Source organism: Triturus cristatus, chromosome 5_2 (genome assembly GCF_964204655.1).
Source record: "Triturus cristatus chromosome 5_2, aTriCri1.1, whole genome shotgun sequence".
NCBI classification, from domain to species: domain Eukaryota; kingdom Metazoa; phylum Chordata; class Amphibia; order Caudata; family Salamandridae; genus Triturus; species Triturus cristatus.
In genome coordinates, this window is record NC_140588.1 from 463,391,222 (window position 1) to 463,418,919 (window position 27,698).

The following is a 27,698-nucleotide window of genomic DNA, read 5'->3' on the forward strand; positions in this document are numbered from 1 at the left end:
TGCATCCTAGATGTGGCGCAGTGAAATCTCGTTTCACTGCGTCACTTCTATGAGGCCAACTTGCGTCGGAACGCCCACCCTGCATACATTATACCTGGCACAGGTATAATGTGCCGCAGGGGCTTACAAAGTGACGCATCTACCTAGATGCGTCACTTTGTAAGTATGAAGCAACATGGAGCATTTTTTAAGCTGCTGGTGCGTCACACAAAGTGACGCTGCGGCGGCGCAAAAGTGGCGCAAGGGCTCATAAATAAGCCCCCAATTGTTTACATTGACAGTTAAAACAATTGGGAAAGTTTGCGAATAATCCCAAAGGAACGACTTTGTGAGCATTTACTGTCACTTTAAAATACAAAGTGCAGCCGCTTCCCTAGGAAGACCGAAGGTACAGCTGTTCCTTTAAACAGAGCAGCAGAGGGGCAAATAACTTCAGTAACGTAAGGGGGGGGGGGGCGCGGCAGGGCAGGGTCTTCCCCGGGCAGCACCTCTTTTGGGGGTGGTGACACGTTTTTGCCACATCGCTGACCTGGCGAGCACGACTCTTACCTGCACCGACCATCACCACTGGATGTAAACTAGGGGGCCGCCCGGGGCGGCAAAAGCTGTAGCGATGCCACTGATTACCTTAGAGGAAGGTTTCTACTGTATGCAGTTCCTGATGAAGGCATTTTTTGTGCAGCTAAATTTTACTTGCGTGCACAAAAACCTTTGTGACTAAGGCCCGGGAATATTAAATACGAATCCTTGAATTCGGAAAATCTTATTTACGGGTGAATCATATTCTTACCCGAGTCCTAAGAATATGACTGCAACAATTTCTGTAAAGGATTACCTTTTTTCAGGAACCATGCTGGTTGCATTTACTGTGATAACTTGCTAGATAACTCACCATGGTTGTACCTACTGGCCCATAATTTCCAAAGGTCAGAACCCTTTTACAGCAGAGTGGAACCACATTTGCCATTCTACAGACTCTGGAAAAAATACTTTACTTGATTGAGGAGTTATACACGGTAGTATTCATTAATGGCCTTACTTGAACTTGTAAAGCCCTCCAAGCCTGTTTCCACGTGACATTCATTTTAAAGACATGCTTTTTCCACCTCGTTTTATGTTTTTTAAGAAGACTTACAGAAATCGAAGTTAACAAGAAACAGGTACACATGTGGAGGAAACTTCATACAAGGGAAACAAGGATTATTTTTCACTTACAGTGTACACATGCTACATCTGTCATAAAGGGAATAAGATTTATTATGGAGTATGAAAAAAGTTAATCTGTTTTCAGCCAAACTAATATGCTTCTGAAAATATTGGGATCAACAATTCTTAACTTGCTGTTGTGATATGATCTAAACGACAATGCTATTATTTAATATTTTGAGATGTTTTGTACACTATTCAAGGGGAGAATTAGGTGTACTGAAAAAGTAGGCAACGTTTCTACATCAAGCTTCAGTGTAGTTTGCCTAGAGTACATTTTAGTACACTTGTGATGAGAAACATAATTAATAAATATTAAGCCTCAATATTGTCACATGAGTTCTGTGAGTTATTGAGAGTAATGGCTAAACGTGTGTTGGCACAAAAGTGTCCAGTGCGTGGTGGACAACAGTGTTCGAGTGTCCTAAGTGCTGACTGCACAGAGCATATGGCTTTCCCTTGACGTTAGTGAGGGCCTGGGCCTGCTCTGAGACCTGGAAGAAAGCACAAAACATGCCCACATTGAACTGACAGTGGACAACTGTACCTGTCATGAGTTTAACATATAGAGCAGTAGTAGCTGTGTACCATGTATTGTAAATTCATTGTTGTGTCAGACCTCTTTTTATCTGTGTGCCTGCAGTGGAGTCCTGCTGACCAACTCATGCAAAGTTCTGCTTCTATGATCTCACATACCTAGCTTGTTAAATCCCTGCCCCTATTGTTGTGCCCCATGCTCTCCTCAAGAATCAGGCAGCTTAGCTAGGCCCCACTGACCAATCACAATGCTGCGAAGCAGCGTTGTGATTGGTAGGCACCCAGGCTCCCCTGGCTAATCACAATGCTGCAATGCAGCGTTGTGATTGGTTTTAAGGATCCTGGTTTGACGCTCAACCAGGGAATAGGGGCCTGAGCATGTTCTCCACAGAGGCTGTAATGCAGCCTGCATGGAGAACGGGGAAAGTGTGCATGACTGGTTTGGTCAGCCCCAGAGGTCCGACCAAACAGTCATTGCACACTTAGGAGTGGGCAAACCACTCCTCCCCTGCCCTGCTCCGGGGGCAGAGCAGTCCTGCCCACCATCCCGCCTGCAAAGCAGCACAAGCATAAAATGATGATGAGAATTCCTCTTCTCGCACTGCTTGAAAGCAGTGGGGCGACGCTCCTACGCCATAGCGGAGGAGCAGCCACTGTTCCTGCTCATCCCTCCTTGTTTGTTTGTAAGTATTCTCCATTTTCCAGCCACTCTACCCAGTCCCTCCCACATTTATTACTAAAATATATTCCTGTGTGTGCAGAGATCTCCACAGTCGGGTGGAGATATATGCACATAAAAGACAAGAAAGGTGGAAGCATAGACCTCTGCTTGTAAGCTAGTGAATAGTATTTTGTAGGGTTTTTGCAGTACTAATAAATACAGTTTGATAAAAGGCCCCCCCCCGCCTGGAGAGTACCCTGGAAAGGAAGCTAAAAAAAAGAACCATATCATACGAGTTGTATAGAGCAAATCTACATCTCCTTTCTGCTTTCACTGCATACAAGTAAGACCCACTAATCCACTTGTGGTCCCAGTTCCAAGTTCTCTTTTGATCAAGGAAAGGAGTAATCTGCAGAGTACTCAGAAGACTGAAGTGCAACCAGAGCTGGTATCTGCTTTACAGACAGCTTCCCAAAAATGAAAAGCTATCTCCTGAGTTTACCCATTTTTGTAAGAGCTGCTCTGTGTTGTAGTGTCTAGAAGCCTGCCTATCTGCTGAGAGAAGGAAGCTAGAGAGCCTTCTGGAGGAGTAATCGTCCACAATGAGCCCAGCATGCTTGAGTCTACCAGAAGAGGAAGACTGCAGAGAGCGATATGTGTGTCCTGGTGTCAGTGAGCAGTAGTGTCTCCCACTGTGGTTTTGACAGGGTTTGATCCTCTAGAGTGTAATCTGAGCCATTGTACCAGAAGAGATGTTGTATGACATGAGACACTCTGCCAGAAAAGAAGTTGCTGCATGACCTAAGCAGCTGCACCCAAAGACAAAACGGTGAATTGACCAGAGGTACATTCACCAGAGAGTAAGGCCTCTGTTGGGCCTCGCCATCTGAGTGAGACATGCTTGTGCATGACTGCATCATCCTAAGCGCAGCCTGTGCATTGCCGCATCAACTCAGACCTAATCGGGGCAAGCGGAGCCTGCTCAGAACTTTAAGCACCTGCTAACTCAGCTCATGTGTGTTCCAGATTCTGCCAAAACAGCCGTCCCTGTCTGCAAAGAGCCACCCCAATCAATGGAGTATGCAGAGCAGCTGCCTCCTCTGAGGTGTGACAGACTAAAGCAGTCCTGACAAGAATGCGGGCTGCTGCTCTCAGAAGTGGGCAAGTGGAGGAGGAGTTGGTTGGCTGCTGGAGTGCAGGGACTCAAACAAGGACTAAGAAACCTCGTTTGGTAAGATGAAGTGTATTATCAGGGAGACCGTGTGCATTTAGATTGTATGGGGCAATCATCAGCACCTGAGCATAATCATTCTTGACATTGACCCTGAGAGGACCCCCTCTGGCCTATAACGGGGACAGACAGGTGCCCATAGAAGGAAATGAGACTGACAGCCTCAAGCACCTGGGATGCTAGGTTGCATCTTTCCCTGGTTTGTGTGCAATATTTAGATCCAGTGTACTTTAAAGTGTTTTTTTCTTGAAATTAAACCACAGGGTGGACTATCATTTATTACGGCACTGTGTGTTTTTGAGTGTGAGCTCTAGCTCACCCACACTACCTCCAAGATAAGCCTGTGAGTACTTGCTAGCACTTCAAGTGCTGAAAGGGTTGTTCTTGGCCCAGTTTGCAGTGCTCTAGTAGGATAGACTCCAGGACATCAGAGACTGAAGACCTCAACCCCCCACGATTGAGGCCCAGTAGCCTCTGCTTAACCTGTTGCCCCAGCCTCAAAAAAATTGGGCCTGTAAATAGGTAATGGTAGAAAATAATAGAGGAAGGCTCAGAACGTGAACTGGTATACACGCATAAGAAGCACCCTCAAGTGCAAAATCCGAGATATTTATTGAATCTCAGATGTATTCATTTAATTCCACATGAAAGCTAGCATTATAATGGGAATAGCTGGCCTATACATTTAGTTCCATAATCAGTCCAACATCGGCAAACTGGTTTCACATAAAGTATCCTTGCATACGTTTTATAACATGCCTTGGGCAGCAAAACTGTAATCTATGGAAAACTGTCTGTGGTGCTTCTGTCACCATGCACACACTAGTTCATTCTACAAGAAATAAAGAACTTCAAGGTCAGAATGAAATTTAGACACAAAGATAAAAACTTAATAAACTTCAAGAGCAAAAATAATCAAATGTTCAGAAGATTAAGTGTTCATAAACATTAAAAACTATTTAAATTAAAATGAAGGGCACACATATCAGAGTGCATTAACCTTTGAATCTGTATCCAACGGGGGGCACGTGTATTTCTGCACTTCTCCAAATCCTCTGCCAAACATAAACTTCCAATGTGTGGGTTAGCAGCGGACTAAGGGAAGGGGAATTGGATAACAAAGAGAAACAGCGAAACTAGATATCATCCCTCTGCCACGTCAGACAGTTGAGCTTGGCCTGCACTACAGCAGTTTGTTGGTATCTAAAGGCAATAGAAAGTCTTTAGTAGTTTTAGCATTCTGGCACCACCGTATGGTTACTAATATTGTATATGATATCAGTGACGGTTGGTGGCAAATTACATTGTGGCAGGTGCAAAAATATACATATAAATCCACATAATACACACACACACACACACACACACACACATATATATATATATATATATACACACACACATACACATATACACATAACACATGAACAAAACAAATACACAATAATAAACGCATTAACATACACATACACATAAAAAATCACTTTCCTTGTGGTGGAGCAGGTAAAGCAAAATTTTGTATATCTTCTCTATTTTGCATGAAAACACTAATTACGTAATCATTCTAAAGATTAACCTGTATTAATTGTTTGGAGTGTTGTGATTAATCAACAAACTGCACCTTGATAAACACAAGATACACGGGGGACTAAAATGCTAATTGCATGGCTAATAATTCTAATTATTAACTGTGGTACGCAAACTAACCGTAGGATGTGTTGAAATAGAGAATTGCATGATTTATGTTGCTTTTGTGATGGTTTGTGCTTCCAGTGTTGTGGAATGGTGAGTATTATTGCTTTAAATGTTGCTATAAGCTAAGTAAATACTAAAATCAGTGATGGCCCGTGTAAGGCGTTTTACCGGGGCGGTGACGTGGCACAGAGGAGGGGCAGGGTGGGGGGTTGCAAAATGCGGCATACGGCCGAGTTCAGGTAAGTTACGAAAAAAATTAATAAAACTAATTTTGTTGCGCGCGCTGCATCGTCAAATGCAATGCAGCGCGCGCAACGAAATTTGTTTTATTCATTTTTTTCGTAACTTACCTGAAATCGGCCGTTTGCTGCATTTTGCAACCCCCCACCCTGCCCCTCCTCTGCGCCACGTCACCGCCCCGGTAAAACGCCCTACACGGGCCGTCACTGACTAAAATATATTGGGATTAGTGTGGGTTTAAACATTAGAATCTTAATTTCCGTGTATTAATTACTTTTATGTTTGTTTTTGCTTAAGTTGGCATTCTGGCCTACCAGGCCGTGGTTTTCAAAATGAAGTTCGGAAGTGGCCACCGTCATTTGAGCGCAATGCCTACTGCGCAGACTCGGATGGCTCTGAAAATCTCCAGGCGACCTCTAACTGCAAGACTACGTGTTCCTTGCCAAGGATATGAACGTGGAGGATTGCCAAGACCCAGCCACTGTGAATGACTGAAAAACAATAGAGACCTATACCCGGAGGTCTACATGTTGTTACTTCGGAACTTTCGCTTGAGAACCAGAGGAAAAAATTACAATTTTGGGAGATGTCATGCTCTGTCCCATGGGAAGCAAACACTCTTGGGAAAGTCACCACTTCTTGCAAATTCAGGAGGGTTTAGCCAATCACGACACTTCTGCCTTTAAAATTGTTGCATATTTGGTCTAAAAGTAGGGGGAAAAAGGTATAAAAGGGGAGGTGTTTAGTAGAGAAAAAGTTCGGTACCATTTTCTCTGTTGGTGACTGTTGGTGTGGAGTTCGATTTGTTAGCGCGATAACCTGGTCCCTTGGCTACATTTATGGGACTGTTGCCGTGCTGAGAGGGACTTTCTCAGATTTAAATTGAGTTCCTACTAAGGATAACAGGCTGATTCCATCAGAAGGGATTTTGAGTTATGCTGTGGGTTGACTGGTTCTTCCGGAAATTGGTTGCCAATATTCGAATTTAGGTAAATATCATTGTCATGTTAATTTGTATCCCTGATCAAAGTGTAAGAAATTGCTCATTAGAATTCTGACTTGACTAAAAATTGATAATGTTAAACGGAGTGAATAAATTAGATAAACTGAATATTGATTAATGAGAAATGAGTCTGTGATTCTTTAATAAGGTACAGATTACTTTTGTGAATCGGGCCCAGAATGACTAGGCTCCTCCAGCCTTGTTGCTTATGGATCAGCATCACTGCTGCTGATCCACTAATGCTGTTGCCTTTATTTTCAAGGCAGACAGGGAAGTGGAATTCATAGTTCCAATGTATTGTATTGTATAAGCTTTATTTTGACAGCTCTTGTCATAAAAGCTATAAAAACATAATTTTGTATAAAAGAATATAAAAATAATCAGTTCATACAACAGCATTTTGTAGACAGGTATACACAACCAATCCATCCTAGTACCCAGCTGCAACCAAAGTACAGCATGCCGTTCGACAAGTCAACGATAAGGCGATCAATGCAATAATAAAAACATACATAAAATACATTCTAAAATAAGGAGGGAGATGCACTAAAATGCCTTCTTTTGCAATGTATCTTCTGTTGGACCCAGTTTGCAATCCCCCCTCATGGAAGCAATATGGGAAGACTAATAGCAATAACGTGCACATGCAAAATGTGTAAATAGGACATAAATTACCAGCATATGAGCCCTGCGACAGCTGCGTGTAATCCTCATCCTACTGGGGACTGCCACATTCCTGCCTGGATCTTTCGTCTTATAAGCCATGCATGGCTTAAAAACTTGGCCACACTACAGGCAAAGAGCGATCTTGGATCTGATCTAAGAATGCGCATAGCAACCTGGTGGTCCTGTGTGCCCAATTGCCGGCAAATCAGTTTTAGCCCCTTTGTCTTCAGAGTGGCTATGCCTGGCATGCAAACATAACACGGACAACACTTTCTACCGGGCCCGTGCAACATGGACAGTCCTTTCATGATGAATTACGTGTGTGCCAATTAGCTGTGGTCTCATAGACAGGTAGTGTTCCAAGCCTAAAATGGATATGTAACATCCTGTCCTGGGGGACCTGAATTATGTCTAAAAAGGGCTTTTAGTATCTGTCCTGTTTATGGAGATGAAATTCTGCGGTTAGTCTCCCCAAGTTTAGTTTACTAGATTCTTGTTGGTCCACCCATTCCAAATAGAGACGTTTAAGCTCTTCTTTCCTCGGTGGGTCCTGCTTGTCCCAAAGTGCTTGGAGCCCTAACGCTAACATCAGTTTCCTAACATTACAAATCCATCCCACTTTACTACTTGTGTCGAGCCTCATAACCTCAGATAGGCCTTAAGCATAGGGCAGAAGCTCTGGGGTTCGCCTGATGCGAGCCCAAAAGAGCAGAGGGCGTAGCCATGCTACTTCACCAATGGATCGTCTGCACATAACAAGCATAAGAGGAGTGAGGAGAGCGTACTAGGGCAACATCACCAGATCCCTAAGGAATTCATGCTCAGATCTGCAGAGGTCGTGGGCCTTATCAAATCCCCACAGCTCTGCTCCCCACAGTGCTGTAATAACTGCTTTCACATAATAGACCTGCAGGGTTGGAGCTACCGGTCTACTATGTGATGTGTGATGTTCCTTCCCGAGTGATCCCGCTACCCTTTTGTGGCTCATCAGCATCTTTGCTAGGTGGTGCTTCCGTGACATATTGTCTGAGAGTCGGACACCCAGATAATCAAAGGTGCCAACTCTTTCTAAGGGAGTTCCACTGAGCGAGGGGTTGCCTCTATAAGACTTTTGGGGGTTAAAGGCCATAAATTTTGTTTTTGAGGTGTTAATGACCAGCCCCCTGTTATCGCTGAAAAGTTGAAATCTGTTCAATAATCGCTGCAGCCCCATTGGGGTCTTTGACACCAACAGGGTCTCATCTGTGAACAAAAGGGTCGGTACCTTATTGCCCCCCTGGGTTGATGCACCTACTGGATCTTCTTGCAGGAGGCTAACCACTCCATTCATATAGAGGGAGAATAGAGTGTGAGCCGGAATAAAACCCTGTTGAACTCCCCTGCTGACACGAATACGGTCAGTCAACTGTCCCTGCGTCCCTCACCTAATCTGTCCATGGTTCCATTGTAAATGTATGAACATCACTGACCGGCTCACCCAAGTCAAGACTCTTTACCAAGTGTACCAAGGCTGCCAAGAGTCAGGTAAGCATGCATTGTGCTAATTCAGTGTTTTGAAGTGTGCCAGTTAGGAGATAATGTAAACCATAATAGTGTGCTTGCAAGACAATTATAAAACCTGAAAGTTAACTGGACTTGAAGAAACTATCAAATAATGTGCACTGTTAGCATTGTCAAGACTTGCAAAGTGAACAAACTGGCGAATCATGGGAAAAAAATCAAAGTGATTTTTTGGGCCATTTTTGGACATAGTAATGTACAAGCAAGACTTTTCTGAAAGCTGCAAAGAGTGGAAGCTAGAGAAATATAGAAAAGTACAACACCCTGGCTGTTGCATCTGGATCAGTTATGGAAGTATGGACTTGGATGTCTATGTCAACGATTTAAACTTAATGCCATGCTGTGTAAACAATTGCAATGACTCATGTGATCCAGGACCCATGTCATGTCTCATAAGGATAAGTATAACTCAGTACTTAATTCTGAGAAATACTGGAGGCTGCCAGTGGATTTCTCTAGGTTATTATGGAATTTGCAACATTTGCACAGTGCTGGTACTATTGAAGGCTGCAAAGCAGGATCTCCTAAATGATGCATAATGTAGACATACTTTATAAAGCGTGATACTGGGGCTAATTATGAGCAAGCATTGGTAAATGCGTTCGGTTTTGCCTATGTGATTAATACGATTTCTTTTGTGTTGTTAATTTTAGCTTGGTGAGCAGTTGTGCAATATAAATTACTGAAACTTCATAAAAGTGTTATAACTTGTTAATTGAGAATGGAAATATCTGTGCAGTAACTGCATTTTCCACACTATTATGTGTTGCCTACATTTGCCCCATAATCCATCATCAGATGCATAATCTGCAGATTTTATAAAAAGTTATAAAACCAAGCGCTTCAAAAGCTGCTGAAAACGCAGTGACGTGCAGCAGAATTCCCTTTGCAATGGTTGACTAGTCACCTTTCTGTTACTTATTGCTATTTTTAGGTGTTGAACCAGTACTAATGAGCTGCGGCCTATGCCCTGACAGTGCTAACAAGTGTAACAAGTTCTGGGGGTCAGCGCAAGTTTGGAGATGGACACCTCCTCCAGCAGGCTCATGCATCCTTGCTGCACCACTGCATGATGTGCTTAAAGCGCCCTCCCTCCATCAGACAGTTGAAGAAAGCAAAGCTCGGAGTAAGAGTGTAATGGCTCAGACGTGGAGGAACGGCCAGAGCTGCCAAGTTTGGTGCTGGGCAAGCAGGTTTCGGTCTCGGCGTTGCTCAACATCCTGTGATTCTGGCCAAATTACTTAATCTCCCCATGCCTACCAAAAAAGTAATGTGTCATCGTGTAATATGACAGGTGCTCAAATAAAGCGTTCCAATACCTTCAAGTCCATCTCCTGATCCAAAAAACATAGGGGCAGATTTATGAGCCCCTTGCGCCACTTTTGCGTCACTTTTCCCATGTTAAAAGTGACGCAAAAGTGGCGCAAGGGGCTCATAAATCTGCCCCATAGAGTATAACATTGCCCCTTAGGCACGTGCGCAACCGTTCAAACTTTAGTAAGTGTAAGAGCTAGCCTTTAATGTATGTGTGATCTTGCTCCATATAAATAATAACATTATAATGCACGCTTCCAATGTATGCTTACAGAAAGAAAATAAATCAAGCGTGTGGTTTCCTAACACATGTATGCCCCTTGCCAGCATGCTTTAACAACTCTATTTTATATGCAAAGAGTTAGAGCCCCAAAAGCGTATAAAAGCATAGACATTAGAAGCACAATTCCCCAAAAGCGTGCACCAGTAAAGGTCACATGTCACATGTTTTTGGTTTTGTTGTATTTAAATTTTTTATATATCGTGAACTCCACCCGAAGGTATAGGAGCGCTTTTGCATGAGCCCCAGTTACGTTACACAAAGACACATTTTTAATTGCTTGCACCGATGAGATTAAGTAATTTGACCAAAAAGACCAGGGGGCAGATTTATGAGCCCCTTGCGCCACTTTTGCGTCACTTTTAACATGGGAAAAGTGACGCAAAAGTGGCGCAAGGGGCTCATAAATCTGAACCAAGATGTTGAGGCTGCGCTGAGACTTTAACCAGGTTTCCAAGTTTTAAAGTTATCAGCTTTGTACGTGCAACCATGCAACCCTTATGTAATCTAGGCAGTATATATGTGACCCTGCTCTTCCATTTGTAAAAACCTTTGCATTTCCTCTTGTTTAAAATGTTAACAGATGCCCGTAGGTTCCCCTTTAAAACAGGCATGTATGCACACAGAAAATAAATTAAGCATACATTTTTCAACTCCACGTGCAAAAGGCATGCAAAGATATGTTTTAGAGACTACTGGGCGAAAGGCATGCAAAGATGTATTGTAAAGACTACGATGCCAACATGCCAACAAATGCGTGTTGGTAGAGTAACTGAATGAAAGACCTAAATAAATGTGTGCTCACTGGAAAAGCTAATAAGCCGTAGAAGTAAAAAAGCACGTTTTAAATGCGTGCAGGTTGGGAAAATTAACTAAGTGCTGGACTAAGTAATACAAGTGTAAGATAAATAACAAGGGTAGCTAGTGAAATTTAAGTACTGATGTGCAACATGGTTGAGCTCTGTTGCGTAAAACAGCATATTTTATTAGTATTTCTGTGTGGAAATTTCAAAATTAAAGTATTTACTGTATCGCTGTTTGCACCGCACTCCTGCCGTTTAAAAGTGCTGGTGGTAATAACAACTACTCATTTGAGCACTTTTACATGAGCCCTAGTTCCGTCACGACACATTTTTATGTTGATAGTTGCGGGGAGATTAAGTGAATTGCCCAAATTTACTGGATGTAATGCTGGCGCTGAAACATAAACCAGTTTCCATAGTTCCTAAGTCGGCAGATGGAGATGGCAGTAATGTGTGACACGGTTTCACTCGAAAACAAGGAAGCTGATAAGCCAAAGTACTTAAGTAAATGAGTGCATGCCATGAAAGTTACACATCCAAATAAGTAATAAACGTATCGTAAAATGAAAGAAATGGAGAGGGAAGTTATGTGCTGCACGGTTTCAAGGCAAAAAAGCAAGTTGGGAAAGGTAAAAGCCGAAATAAGTATGAAACATATTGGAGAATGAAACAAATGGAGACAGCAGCAATGTACGACATGGTTTCACTTGAAAATGAGCAAGCCATGAAAGTTATAAGCAGAAAGAAGTAAAAAGTCAGATAAAAAATAAACGGATTGGAGAATCAAAGATATGGAAACAGCAGTGCTGCCAGGGAAAGAAAACAAAATGTGTGATACGGTTTAATGCAGCCAGGGTAAGTAAAGCCCCAAAAAATAAGTCCTGCACAAAAGCGCATTAACACAGTACTCTGGTAACAAGACCTGAAAAGAACCCCTTTTAAGATATATTGAATGCAAGAGATTTCACAATCACAGCGCAAACACAGTGTTGGCGAAACCTAAAAACTACTAAGGGCCATATTCACAAGGATCTATCGCCGAGTCAACAGCACTTTATCGCAACCAAAGTTGCGATAAACTTATCGCCCCAATCACAAGCTGGTGTTAACAGCCCACAGCACCAGTTTACCTGGGATAGCAGCCGCAAAAAACATCGCCGCGGATGACCCCCGCAACTATCGCTAATGAGATGCAGAGTAGGCATTCCCGTGCCAAAAGCCGCGACAACACCACTCCACAACGTTCACAGTGAACCGCCAGAACTGCGATGAGAACACGAAACAGACGCTAAGGCGCGATAGCACCAGGAAAATAACACCTGCTCCGACCTGGTGCTAGGTCAGACCACAGCCTGGACCACAAAAGGGAGACCAGCCCAGAGCCTCACCTGAAGAACAACAGATGCACCCGGGGAACTGAACATGCAGCCCGGAGGGCCGAAAGGAAACCAACACCCACCGCAACCACCCCAAGGACCATTCCTCCCCGGCACCCCTCCTCCCTGACCAAAGACATGCCACATCAGCTACACCCAATCACGTCCAAAATTATCCGCATGATGTCGCAGAATCACAACTGGTGACATGCATGTGTCGTCACAAATATGAGCATCACACATTCATTTCCGAAGCAACAAATGAAACTTTATTAAAATGAACACTGAAATGAAATGAAGACACATTGCGGCTCCCCTCGGGCAAATCTGTAGGTTGCATGATGAGAAGGTGTGTCCTGCACACACCAAAGGACATAGAGAGAGCGAAGGGGAGAGAGAGGAAGAGAGGGAGAGAGAGAGAGAGAGAGAAGAAGAGAGGGGGAGAGAGAGAGAAAGAGAAGGAGCGAGGGGGGAGAGAGAGAAGAAGAGAGGGGAGAGAGAGAGAAGAAGAGAGGGGGGGAGAGAGAGAGAGAGCGCCGCCCCTGTGCACCCAGGCCACACTGCTCACCTGCTGCCACCGGTGTGTCTCCAACCACTTGCCGGCATGTAGTGCAGTTCATTAGGTCACACATCTGAGACAGACCCGTCATCGGAAACAGAGTCCAGATACATGATTTGCACAGTACACACAATTGCACAAGACAACATCGCCTGCATGCCCAAGCACACCCAGACAGAGGCACCCCAGCCCCTCCCACCGCCCATCGGAGTATGCCCGCCCATGCACACCCAGACAGAGGCACCCCAGCCCCTCCCGCCGCCATCGCATTCCCGCCCATGCACACCCAGGCCGCACTGCTCACCTTCCGCCACCAGCATGCAGACAGGAGGTCCCACCACGTGCCGCTGCAAGCCTGGGGCCCGCGAAAATGGCACACTCCACACCATGCCGCCCCGCTCCGCAGGCCACCAGGTCCCAAGTTTGGTGCTGGGTCTTGATTACTTCATGGCAGAGGACATGCCAGTGCACCCGGCCTCATCGCAGGCTGCACACCCGCTCAGCCCAATAGGTGCCACCAACTCTGTGATCCCAGAAGCAACGCAACGTGGTGGTAGGCCCGCGCTGCCCGATGGCTCTGGCCTACACTGTGGTCCAGCAGGGCACATAAAACCTGAGATGTCTGGACCGCCAGGACGGGTCATCATCACAAGCTGTACACCCGCTCAGCTGCTCAAGATGCCCCTAACTCAGTGCACCCAAAGTCACCGTCCCGTGGTGGGGTGCCTGTGCCGGCCACAATGCTCCAGGTGCCACTAAACCTGTGCAACCCCAGTCAGCGCCCCGTGGTGGTAGGCCCGTGACGGCCGCAAGGCCTCGGGTGCCACTAACCCTGTGCAACCCCAGTCAGCACCACGTGGTGGTAGGCCCATGACGGCCGGAAGGCCTCGAGTGCCACTAACCCTGAGCGCAACAACTCATGGGCCCTTTATGATTGAGAACCATGGAGCCTCCGTCATCCAGTCACCACCGGCAGAGGGGAATGTGACGACGTCGGGCCCTTATGTTGGCGGAGTCACATGGCCTGTGACGCCTGTGGCGGATGGGTGTGGTGTGCGTGCAAACCTGCCCTCAGGGAGTGGCTGTGACATGCTGACAACTAGACCAGTGACTTGCACACCATCAACGAGTATGCCTGTGATGCGTAGCAATGAGGGCCCCCCTCGGGGCGTAAGAGGAGTGGTCTGGCCTGCCATAACCGGACCAGCGCAGGGCTTGCAACAATGACTCGTGGGATCTGGGCATGGTGCAGTCCATGTCAGGACATGAAAGTGACTGATGCGTGTGTCCCTGTTGTAGTGTTCACGGGACCAGGTATACAAAATGCAATGTAGCTCCCTCTGACTGGCATCCCACAGGATGAGCATCATTGATGCAAGGGACATCACTGTCCCTACATTCACCCACACATTCATACATGAATGAAGGAAGACATAACACAGCAGTGCGTCACTGGATGTTTATTGCACATCCAGTGCAGTTCTGCAGCTGGAGCGGTACAGGGCAATGCCGAGCACACTACGCAATATGGGCCCGTGGAGGGCCAGCCATAGTCCATCCAGGAATGATAAGTACTGCAGAAGAGGAAGGGTACAGTCCACAGTCTGGTTCCCATGTCATTGGTCATCAAACAGTATATGGTAGTCCATGTCGCTGTACAAGGTGAGTGCATCGGAGTGTATCGGGGGTCAGTGGAAGGTCATGAGGCCATGTGCGGCACCAAGCAGAAACAGGCCAGGAGGCGGAAATGAATGCTAGTGCCTCCTGATCGCAAACCCATCCACGTGCTCTGCCCCACCTGTGGGTGTTGCAGTACCGGCTGGGGCACTGTGTGCCACTGACACATCAAGGGCCGGAGGAGGGTTGCTGGCCGCCCTGTGCGGCAGTGACACATCAGGTGCCGGAGTGGATACGTCTGCCGCAATGTGGGGCACTGACACACCAGGGGGCGGAGATGTGGATTATGTGGGGTCAGCAGCATTCATCTGCTCCACGCCTTGTGGCAGCAATGCCATGATGATGATCTGCAGGGCATGATAAATCCCAACTACATTTCGCTGGTGTGCAGCGGTGGCTGCCATCCTTTCTGCCTCCATACGTACCATGTCTTCCATGAGCCTTCGCATGTGTGCCAGCTCACGGCTGCTATCGCTGGAGCCCCTCTGAGCGGACAGGTGTTCTTCTCTCCGCGTCGGGACTCCAGCGATGTCAGTCAGGGCTCATTGGAGGCCATGGAGCGGGTCTAGACACCCATAGATGGTGTCCAGTTTGGTAGCCATGAGGTCGAACCCCACCCGCACCTGCTCAGCCGTCTCCCTCTGGGCCTCCAGCACACGGCGTTGGAAGACCATGTGTTGTTCCTGGGGGTCTTGGGAGACTGGCGGGCCGTGGGTGCCTCCTGCTGGGTGGTGTGGGTGGTGGGTGGGGTCTCCTTGATGCAGCTTGTCAGCCCTGATCCTGGAGGTGAGTCACGGATGATGTCAATGATGTCTAGGAGGGCTTGGGTGTTGATGCTGGGGTTGTCCTCCTCGTCCTCAATGAAGAGTGGCTGGGATTGCTCTGCAGGGGGAGTTGACACTGGCCCTGCAATGTGAAGGGGAGATGGTGTATTGCAATGCGTCCACATGTATGTAGCCGCATGGGACAACATTCAGACAGCATGGCATTGTACATTGTGACAGTCTATGGATCTGGGCGAGGACCCTGAGTCATTGAGAGTGTGCACTGTGCTCTGCTTGATTGTGCATGTGTGCCATCGTAGCCATCTCCACCCGTCCCCCCAGTACCGGGTGGTCACTCACCCTGTTGTGGTTGTGCTGTGTCCTGTCGAGCAGTGTCCGATCCCCCGACTCCGGCCACAGTATCCACACTGATGACTGTCGACACCAGCTCCTCCATGTCATCCAGCTCGAGCTGTGGCGCTGGGACCCACCTCCAGTCTGCATTGCTGCCTTCTGGTTGGCTGCGAGTTTCTACTTGGTCTTCCGCTTGATGTCATTCCTCTCAACCTTGTCCATTGTTCTCTTGAGCTCTCCGACGGCATTCACCTTGTCCACGATGTCCCGCCATATTCCAGTTTTGGTGCCCAATGACACGTTGGAGGTGACGAACAGTTGTTGATGGTGTTCTATCACCTCCGTGACTATGATCCTGTTCGCCTGCGGACTGAACTTCGTCTTCCTCTTCTTCTTGTCCTTGACCTTCCCTGTCCTGGTCGTCCGGAGTGCTTGTGGGGTTGCACTCGTCCTCTGCGCGTGCTCCGGCTGCCTCCATGGTGCTTGGGTGTTGGTGAGTTTGGGTGTTTTTTCTACTTTTATGGTGATTTTTCCCGCCGGCCAGGTGTGCGTTGCAGGCCTGGCGCTGCTTATTACTGATTTATTCATCGTGCTTTGGCCCATCGCAGGTGTTTTTCGTGTTGTGGTTTGTGTTTTTATCTCCATCTAGGTGGTAGTATCAAAGACATTTCGGGAGACTATCGCATGGTACTGCCTTGTTGTGAATTCCACGTTGACACTGGGTTATTTTCCCGTGATACGCTGCGATGTGTAAAGTTGCGTTAACATTTTTTGGTGATGTCTAGCACACGTTCTTCTGAATATACCCCTAAGTGTGCTAAGATCCCATTGTCAAGTGCTGTTACATTCTACCCAGTTCCACAGTGTCACCGGCCAATTTTGTTTAAATTCAATTCAAGATGTTTTTATATAGTGCAAAGCTACATGACCGGACCTCCCAACACTTATTGCAACATCTCTCTGGAAACCGACATGACCCTTATAGCAAAATCCCCTGCTTCAGAAAAGGGTGGTCTTAAGACATTTTCTGAAGCAGACTTCTGACTGCTTCTGACTCCTGATAACATTTGTTACTGAACCTCAAAATACCCTTTGGATAGAACCCTGAAACCCCTTTAAAGAGATCTTTTTAATATACTAAGGCCCTGATTACAAGTTGGATGGCACTGGAGGCACTTTAAATTTGCATGTGAATGTGCCGTAAATACACCCCAGTACTTTCTAATTTTGTGCTAAACCCCACATAATGGGAAATTACCATGTTCAACCTATTTTTGCGAACATAAAATCACAGGCATACATGCATACATTGACTTTTTGGTGCGGTGAGGGAGCAGGATGGAGGTGGGCAGAAAAGAAGGCGAGAGAAAGCTTAGTTCTGATAGTGGGAACATGGAATACTTCCCATTGACAGGTAAGGGAAACGGGAGAGGCTTAGTTGACGCTGCAGCCAAAGCGCTTTAAAATCTGATCTGGTGTTCCTACACCCAAGATAAAAACGGGTGCAGGAACACTAACCCACTCATGACCAGCTTCCATATGGTAATTCCACTCCACCTGACTCGTAATAAGGGCCTGCTATGTACTGAGAAATGTTTCTGAAATAATATAATCAAAATGCTCCATGTTTCCAAGAAGAACCAACACTCTCCACATAAAGTGATATTTTGATCTTATGAAAAGGGGGGGCTCTGGGCCCCCCCGCCCGCATGGCGGTGCGGCGACCCCTCCCCTTGTCCTCCGGACCTCTCGGTGGTGGGGCGTGTCCACTGGGGCGCGCCCTGTCACCGATTGGTTGCCACCCCACCCTTGACCCGGATGGCGTTAATCGACATCCGGGTCGGGGGGAAGGGGGGGTCGGGGGGTGGGCCGCTAGGAAATAAAGAGGCGGGGAGCGCCCAGGTGACCCCCTTGTTGCCTGGACGCTCCCCCACATCGGACGTGCACCGCGCTCGGGGCCTTGTGTTTTTTACGTGTCTTCTTGATTCCCTTTTGCAGGTTTCGTCGTTACCTACCTAGAGCGGAGGATCGTTGCGGGGAAGCTGGTCCGGTGCCGGAAAGAGGTTTTCATGTTGGTGGCGTGCAGGAGCCTTCGTGAGCCCAGCGGGGACTGTTGCGGGGAAGCTGTGCGTTTTTGTAGAGGTCCGGTGCAAAAAGAGGTATTGCGAGGCAGCGGGTGGGGTGCGGCAAAAAACGCCGGCAGAGCGGTTTTCCCGCCCATTCTCACGGGTGCTGGGGGGAGTTTTTGGCAGAGGCTGTGGCGTGACCTTGAGAGCTGCTGCCTTCGGACCGGGGTACTCGGGTTCGAGTCGCGGCCAGCCGGACAAAGACCTTCGCCCCCCCCCCCTCCCCTGGTTCTCGCCCGAGCTCCGTGTGGAGAGAAGCGTCAGTTACAACAACTGGAGCCTGTTGGGAGGTTATTATTTTATCGTAAGTGGGGGTGCTGGGAGAAATAAGCGCGCGCAGAGGGCATTAAAGGCTGTAATTAGCGAACATTATTGTTTATGTGATTCTCGCGACAGGAGTGTGTACAAGGGCAGTGGACGGGGCAGTCACAGAAAGTTAGCGCTTGTACATACGTGTTTACCTTTTTACAGTCTGCTTTCACATCTGGGTGATTTACCACTCCCAGGAATTAATATATGTTCTATTTTAGGTGGGTTATTACTGCATTGCTGTTTTTTCCGAGGTAAGCTGCGTGGTGGACGGCGGTGTTGGACGCAGGTCTATTTCCGGCTGGGAGTACGCAGGATTCGAACGGTAAGAGGAGAGCGGGGGGCTCGCATTGCATTGCTTCTGGTAGCCGCCGGGTGGGTCTACGTTAGAGTTCACTCACCCCTGACAAACCGGATAAGCCGGGGCGTTGCGGTTACGGTTGCATGGTGCTTACAGCCCCCTGTACATCCTCCATCTGGTGAAGGTAAAAGCGCACTTACACCTGTGTTGGAATATTAGGAGTGTAGGGCGGTGCACCTCAGTCATGCCGAGGTCGATGGGTGGTAAAGGAGGGTCCAAGATGGAGGCTATGATGCAGGCCATGATGTGGGAGATGAACAGCATTAATAGGCGGTTGGGGAAGGTTGATGAATTGGAGGCCCTCATGAATGAAAGGTAGCAGACAGAGCTGCGGTACCATCATCTGCTTCACTTTCAGGTTCCAGCCCCGCTCAACCGAACGCAGATGGTGGTCAACCGGCCCGGGTACAAGGAAATGGTAAGGAGGTGGCGCTGCCTCTCTTGGGAGATGGGTCAATTCCCTCCAGGAGTGAGAATTTGGCACAGCATGTGTCCCAGGCAACGAAAGAAATGATCTGGGCGGGAAAATATATTTACATTTTTTCGTTGCTACTTGATAGCAGGGAAATGGAACATGCGAAGACACTAAAGGAATGGATGCTTCCTAGTGAATGGAGGGCACAGTGTTCTAGAATTAGGGTGGAGGAAACTTTGCTCAACTGGGTCAGGGCTTTCGCAGTATTCACAACCATCATGTCCGAACGGCCTCCTAATGTGCAGGCGCCATTGGCTTGCTACCAGAGTAGGATTGTGGGGTGGAGCGAGCAGTACCCGGGGGATGCCTGGAAGGAGTATGATGTTAATTTCAGGAAAGCTAAAGAATTTGACTCATCACTGACATGGGATAGGGCTGATTCTGTGTCGTGGCATAGGCAGTTCTCAGGGAGCTCCGCCCCACTCCAGTCCACCAGTGCGGGCAGGAGGTACTCCACCAGACCTCAACACCCCTTTCGGTCGGCCCAGGGGAGCGAGGTCCTGGGTAGGAGTAGGGGGGGGGTTTGAGAGAAAAGGGGTGTGCTGGGATTTTAATAAGCGCACCTGCACGAGGGCCCCTGGCACCTGTAGATTGAGACATGCATGTGCAGTCTGCGGTCACCCCTCCCACCCCGAGTCATCTTGCAGGTCTAAGCAGGGCAACCACACTCAGAAGGGGAGGGGGAAGCCAGAGTAGTGCCGATCACTTGGTTATCCCTACCCCTATAGATGTTTTGGCAATGATTCCTTGGTTGAATAGGTAGCCGAATCACACAGCTGCCACTCTACTTCAGGAAGGTTTTTCACAAGGTTTTAGGATCCCGGCAGGGGGGTACACAGGTAGTGCACATTGCAGGAACCAACTGTCAGTGCAACATAACCCCACAGTGGTGGCTGCTAAGATTAGCAAGGAACTGTCTTTGGGTAGGATAGCTGGCCCTTTCCATTTTGTGTGTTCTCCACTAGGGGTTGTACCTAAGAAAGAGAGGGGGGAGTTCAGACTGATCCACAACCTGTCGGCACCTAGAGGAGCGTCATTGAATGATGCAATTGATGAGGGGATTTGTAGTGTAAAGTATGCCTCATTTGACCAGGCAGTTGACTTATTGCGGGCGCTGGGGCCAGGGGCGATGATGGCAAAATCAGACATAGAATCTGCTTTCCGTCTCCTCCCAGTCCATCCTCTGGACCACCATTTATTAGGTTTCACTTTTGATGGCAAGTTCTATATGGATAAATGCATGCCCATGGGCTGTTCCATCTCATGTGCCTATTTCGAGACGTTTAGCTCATTTTTGGAATGGGTCGTGAGAGAGGCGACGGGCCACCGGCAGGTTATGCATTATCTGGACGATTTCCTTTTCTTGGGTGCGGCGGGATCTCAGGAGTGTGCGTGGGCGTTGAAGGAATTTTGTGTGCTCATGCGGGCTTTTGGGGTCCCGCTAGCACTGGGGAAGACGGTCGGACCGTCCACCTGTTTAGAATTCCTTGGTATCGAAATTGACTCAGTGGAAGGATGCTTCAGGTTGCCTGTGGACAAGGTGTCTAGGTTTAGAGCAGCCCTACGTCAATGCTTACGCAAAGACAAGGTTACATTGCAACAGCTACAGGAAGTGGTGGGGCAATTGAATTTTGCCCTTCGGGTCATCCCAATGGCACGCCCCTTTTCACGCTCCATTGCTCAATCCATGAAAGGGTTACGGGAGAAACATCACCGCACGAGGTTGTCATCTGAGGTTCGCCAGGATATGCTTATTTGGATGGCATTCCTGGAGGATTTTAATGGCAGAGTGGTGTGGTCAGGTCCTCCCGCCACATCAGCAGAATTGGGCTTATGGACAGACGCTGCGGGGAGTGCGGGCTTTGGTGCCATCCTGGGGACTAAGTGGGTCGCCCAGCGGTGGCCAGCGGAATGGAGAACATGGGGTCTGACCGCCAATATTGGCTTCCTGGAACTCTTCCCGATATGGGTAGCATTGATGGTCTGGCCGGAACACTTATGCAATCAATCCGTGGTGTTCTGGTCGGATAACATGACAGTTGTGGAATGCATAAATCAGCAGGGGGCACGCTGTCCATTCATACTGCGCTTGATAAAGGAGATTGTGTTGCAATGCTTAAAATGGAATGTGGTGTTCAGAGCCAAGCATGTCCCTGGCATCCTCAACAATGCAGCTGACTCCATTTCTCGCTTTAAAATGCAGGTTTTCAGGGAACATCTTCCTGCGGCAGACCCCCAGCCAGCGCAATTCCCGGTAGTACTTTGGCAGATTGGTGCCCCAGATTACAAGACCTCGTGGTTGCTAGCTTAGCCCCCAGGACCAGGACAGCTTACGAAGGGGCGTTTTTGTCTTACCGGGCCTTTTTGGGGCAGGAATGGGAGGTTAGGTGGGCGCAGGAGGACAGTTTTGCAGCTTACCTAGAATCGATGCACAGGGAAGGGCGCTCAGTGGCGGCTGCGAGCAGACATAGGGCGGCGGTCTCCTTCTTCGCACAGGGTAAGGGTATGCGGGATCCCACTAACACCTTTCTGGTACGCAAGGCCTTGAGGGGTTGGCGCCGTTTACAAGGTTGCCGGGGTGATAAGAGGAGGCCCATTGGACTGGCACGGCTGACAGCATTACTGGGGGCGCTGCACAGTGTATGTAGCTCACAGTGGGAAGTACTTTTGTTCAAGGCTGCATTTTCCCTGGCCTTCTATGGGGCTTTGAGGGTTGGGGAGTTAGTGGCTGTGTCAAAGGCTGATAGGGTGGGCGGACTACAGTGGGCCGGCGTGAAGATCAGGGAGGACGTTCTGTGGATAACAATTCAGAGATCAAAAACTGATCAGGATTCTCGGGGTCACACTATAGTGCTCCGCCGGGCTCGGGCTAACCCTTGCTGCCCGGTTTCTCACGTGGAGGCTTTCTGCAGGCAGCGGGAGGGCACGGTGGGGGGCGCACTGTTGTGTCATGCCGATGGTACACCATTGACTAGGTACCAGTTTAGTCGAGTCTTGGAGTTAACGGTCGGACGCGCAGGTTTTGATCCAAAGGAATTCGGCACCCACTCATTTAGGATTGGGGCAGCAACTGAGGCAGTGGCGAGGGGTCTCTCAGTTGAGAATGTGAAGAGACTGGGGAGATGGTCGTCCGAACGTTACAAGAGTTATGTACGAATTGACATGTTATGACAGGATGGTGCTCACGGCTGGTATGTTTCTGTTTTTTTGCAGTTTCTCAAACCTGTCACGCAGGGGAGGAACTCGTCACCGGGCGTCAACCACCGACATCGGCACAGCACGGAGGACACAAGAAATTGGTGACTTGGATTGTGGGCCACTCTTATGTTAGGCGTGCCGAACATGTTTTTCTTTCAGGAGACCGTAGGAAGGAGGTGGCGCAAAAGGGGTTTGATATCTCATTCTTCGGGAGAGGGGGTTTATGCCTTAACCAGTTTCGGAACTTTTTTCAGGGACTATTAGCTCAGCAGCCCGCTCCCCCCTCAGTGGTGATACTTCACCTGGGGGAGAATGATTTGGCCAAATTGGGGAGGCGCTTGCTTATTGAGGAGATCATTTCCACTGCGGGGTGGGTGGCCAGGACTTGTCCGGGTTCCACAGTAGTCTGGTCGCAACTTATCCCTCGGTGGCAGTGGCGAGGGGGGGACTCGGTTAGGGCACTGAATCACTCGGTACGGAGGATCAACACACAGTTGGACAAATTATTTCGAGCCCCCCGGTTGCAGACGATTCCACATGGGTGTATCTGGGGTGAGCGGTTCTACCTGAGGGACGGGGTGCACTTGACTGAGGCAGCGAACGTCTTGTGGTCTAATAATGTCTGGGCCTGGTTGGAGGGATTTGCAAGGTAAGCGCGCTCCTGGCTTAGGTCTAGGGAAGGGGGAGGCCAGATCGTCGGTCAACAATGCTGGCCTGTGGCGGTAAGGTCATGACCGGTGAGCAACTATTTTAAGGTCTGAGGGGGCGGGCATCATCCTATGGAGGTTCCCGCCCAGGGGGAGGGGCCATTGGCCCCTCCTAGAACTTCAGGGGCAAGGTAACTGGTGCTTCAAAGGGGCGCGGGTTGGGGAGTCACGCTTTCCTTAGGCTGGTAGCCACCCCGCGCGCGCATACTCATGACGTCACCGGATGGCGCAGAGTAAGGGTCCTCCTTTAGTGGGTAAATGAAGTTCACGGCGTGGACCGGGTAATTACCGGGCCCGGCTGCGCATGCGCACATCTGAGGCGCAGCTAGTAGGACCTGACACCGGTTAGCGACCTTGCCATTTGGCCCAGAAATGTTAGTATACAAAAATGCAGATGAGGATGTTAGACTCGGTTAGGAAACAATCTGTATTAGAGTCTTTGTTAAGGATAGTCATTCACATTTGTTGACAATAATGTATCTAATGTCCTGCTGATTTTTGTATAACGGTTTATCATGCAATTATAAAAATGTTATTGTTTTATAACTTAATAAATACGGCCGGGGGGTCTTGAGACCTCCCGCCTTCCAAAGATACCATGCTTATGTTCCTGTTTCTGGGTGTGGTGAGGTCATAAGGGGGGGGAGCGGTAGCCAGTCACTGACCATGTGAGTTTTTGGCCACTGTTGCTGGCATAATAAACTTGAGCTGTACAATTTGCCACCATAATTACCAAATGCTCTTTAAATGGAGAATACAAAAACCTCTTTTTAGATTTTATTTAAAGTCTGTTTAAATGTTTTTTTACTCATGAGCTTCATGCTGTACCATTTGTCAATACATTTTCCAAACATGTATGCGAGCTCCCATGTAAAAAGGCTTTAATTCCAGTTACTTTGGCGCAGAATTTTTGACCCAATGTTCTTTAAAATTCATCATGTTTCAAACAATCCTTGAAATAAACTTACACCCTAGGTAAACTGGCCTGTGAATCTATTTTTCACCGCTGCTAGTAGACTACATTGTCTTGTTCTTTTTTTTAACAGGATAAATAGATAAGGTAATAAATAGTTTACACAACAATAGCAAGACCAATAAACTATGCGAACTTAGTTAGCAACACTTACAAAAAAAAACATTGCATAGTACAATCATGATGGACTTTAGATATAGAATCCCTAAAACATAATTCTCAATAGTGACTCATGACGAATCCGACTCCCAGACTTTTATCCAATACATACTGACTGATCTTTAGCTAACAAATAACATTAAATAGGATTGGTGAATAAAGTGCAAAGAGCATGTGCCAATAATTGTTTTTTAACAGATATATAAGTATCATAGTTTTGTGAAAGTGCCTTGTGCTGATATAAACTATTTACAACTAGAACATCATAATCAGGTTTCATCAGTTGTCCCGTAAGGAAAGAAATATCGACAAATACCCCAAAATCCTACCACTGCTCCTATACGTTTAGCATATGCCTCTTCTAATCTGCAAGTCCTAGTCATATTATTAAAACAATGCTCGATGACAGGTTGTAAGCTGGTTCTCCAGTTTTGCAGAACAAGTGACCTAGCAACTGCAATAGCAATTAATATAAATATTGCTGACATTTTGTAAGACACTTCACTTCACCTGAGGACCCAAATAGCACCAGCATGGCTGAGGGACTGATTGCCACGGATAAAACCAGAGAAATTTCCGCAAAAACCCCCTCCCAGAATTGCTGTGTATCAATACATTCGTAAAATATATGTACCCAACCCCTTAACCCTCCTTATTACAGCGAAAACATTCTTTCGGGCACGTTCGAAACATTTTCAGGGGTGTAAAATACAATAACTATCTGGATAAAAAAATCATTCTTTTATAGTTAGCACCTCTTTATTCGCTAGCTCACTAAGCTCTTTCCACTCTTTGATATTAAACTTTCAACCCATCTCTGAATGAATTTTTAGGAGCTCTTTCATCAGAATATCTTCCGAATTGGATTTTTGATGAAGTAGCTGATACCAACAGCCAACCCCTACCATTTTATTTACCATCTGCTTAACAATTTGCCATACCGACTCACCCAGCATTGAATAATTAGTTTTAAGGAAGTTAACTATTTGTGCAAAGCTCAGAGCGAAAGCCGTGTTCAGCGTAGTGGCCTGCAAACAAACCCTTTCCCGGTTGATTATTGTATCATAATTATAAAACTCCTCAAGCTGGAAATAACCCAGTTCTTGCCATATCTGAATAAGCCTTCTGGAGAGTTTAAGCCCTCCTACAACCCAATCCTGAATAGGGGTATATGCATGAAATACAGGGATATCTTGTGATTTAAAAAATAACTGCATTCTTTCAGCCAATTTAAGAATAACCTTATATCTCGTTTTTTTGGAGAGTTTCGCTAAACGTAAAAACACGGGGAGTCCGATGGGACTTTCCTTTAACATATGTATTAAAAGAAAATTATCAAAAACTGAATTTTCCTTACCAATTTGGGAGGATAAATTAAGTAAAGAAGCCTGATAATAGTGTGAGAAAGTGGCTCTGTATACACTGTTCCCAAATAGGTACAGTGTGCACAGTCCTCAGTCCCCAGAGGTTTGGCAGAGGCTAAAGTTAGATATAACCTTACTCTCTAAAGTGGTAGCTTGGTCGAGCAGTAAGGCAGTATCAGAGGACAGGGTAAAGCATTTGTTATACACACTCAGTCAGCAAATGGTCTCACACACTCAAGAACTGAACTCTAGGCCAATGGTTTTGTATAAAAATATGTAGTTGTTTTACTTTAGAACCAACAATAGGTATCAAAATATACTTTCTCAGAATGAGAGGCTTTAGTTCAATACTTTTCAATAGGCAAAAGACTTTTGAATGAGATAGTTACAGTTGTTGCAATGGGCAACACAATTCAAACACAATTTTACATTGAGCTCAATGGGAATTTCTAAGTAAATGCAATTGATTACTTTTAGAATTACTTTTCTAACCTCAGGACAGGATCCTAGATTCAGTGCTGGGACAGTTCTTGAAAACAGGTAAGTAAATGCGTTTTTGTTACAGGAATGATTTTTAAGGAATATTATTGTATTTTAAAAGTTGACACTTAGAAACTTTTTCCCATAGAATCACCAATGTTATCCTAAGGGAGGAAATTCACATAGCAGGTGAGTAGGGTTATCGTTACTTTTTCTAACTCAGTGTTGGATCCTGGATCCAGCACTGGTACATCTCCTGTAAACAGTTGGAAGAAGGCGTTTTTTTTATACAGGCGATTTTTAAGGAATATTTGTAAGTTTCAAAAATCGACACAGAAGAATTTCCTGGCAAAACCCAGGCAATGTTATCCTATGGAGGAAAATCAAGTTAGCGGTAAGTACGGTTGTAATTACTTTGCAGGGTCAGTGCTGGGCACCAAGATCCAGCACTGGGATCTCTCCTGATAGCAGGTGAGTAATTTCGTTTTCGTTGATCAGCTGATGTTTAGTGAATATTTTAATATTTCAAAACTCAACAACTTAGAAGAATTTCCAAGTGAAACCAGTCAATGTTACCCTATGGAAGAAAAGTGAGTTATCGGCTTTTGGGTAAGTACTCGACTGGCAGAGTTAAGGTTCTGGGCATAGACTCAGGGGTCTCCCAGGGTCAAGTAGGTACAGTTGTTACACCCTCAGTGGCACAGGGGCAGTGGGGTGCAGAGAGAGTTAGGCCCAATGTTATCCTACGTGAGGCAGGGGTCCTTTGGTTGGTGGCTGCTGGCAAGCAGACCACGCAGCTGTGGGAGCTGGGCTCCTGGTCACTTACTCAGGGCAAGTGGAGAAGTAGATTAGGGTAGAGGTTGCAGGCTGGGTGCAGGGTGCTTTTGAGCCATCGGGTGCTCAATGGATTTCAATGGAGAAGCTCAGTGACGAACAAAGGCTGCAAGCTCGGGGACGAAGATTCTTCAGGTGCGACCACCACTTCGAGAGGTAACTTGGGAAGTTGTAGGATAGGTAGGCACCCAGGAGCTGGGCACCGGAGCCGCAGGGCGCCGGGTGCTGGGGTGTCTTTTCGCGTTGGGAAATCTTACCCTCAGCTGGTCACGGTTGGAGGGGTCCCTGGTTCTGAGGCTGCAGGCGTCTTCAGGAGCGTCGAGGAGGGTCCTTGGGTGCTGGATTCAGGGTCACAGTCGCCGGGGGGACGTCCTCGTGGTCTTTATCCACTCCGGCACAGGCCAGGCTTGGCGGGTGCAGAGTGTGCAGGACTCGCGGTTCCTGGCTGATGCCAGGGGTCAGTTACTTGCTTTTAGCAGTACCACTGCTCGTGGTAGTCCCAGTTGCTTAGAGTCACAAGGCAGTCAGGGCCTCCATGGTTTGTGAGGTTGCTGATCACTGGATACGCCGGCGTTTAGCAGGAGCAGGTTCGAGGGTCGACAGGCCGGTAGGGCTGGGGACAAATCAGTTGGTGTTTTCCTCTTGTTAGCAGCTTCATGGCAGGTCTTCTTGTTTCTTGATCTTCTTGCTTTTTTTCGGAATCTGGATCTGAGGAAGGAAGGTTCAGGGTGCCCCTAAATACTAAATTTAGGGGTGTTACAGGTTGGTAAAGGGCAGGGACCAATG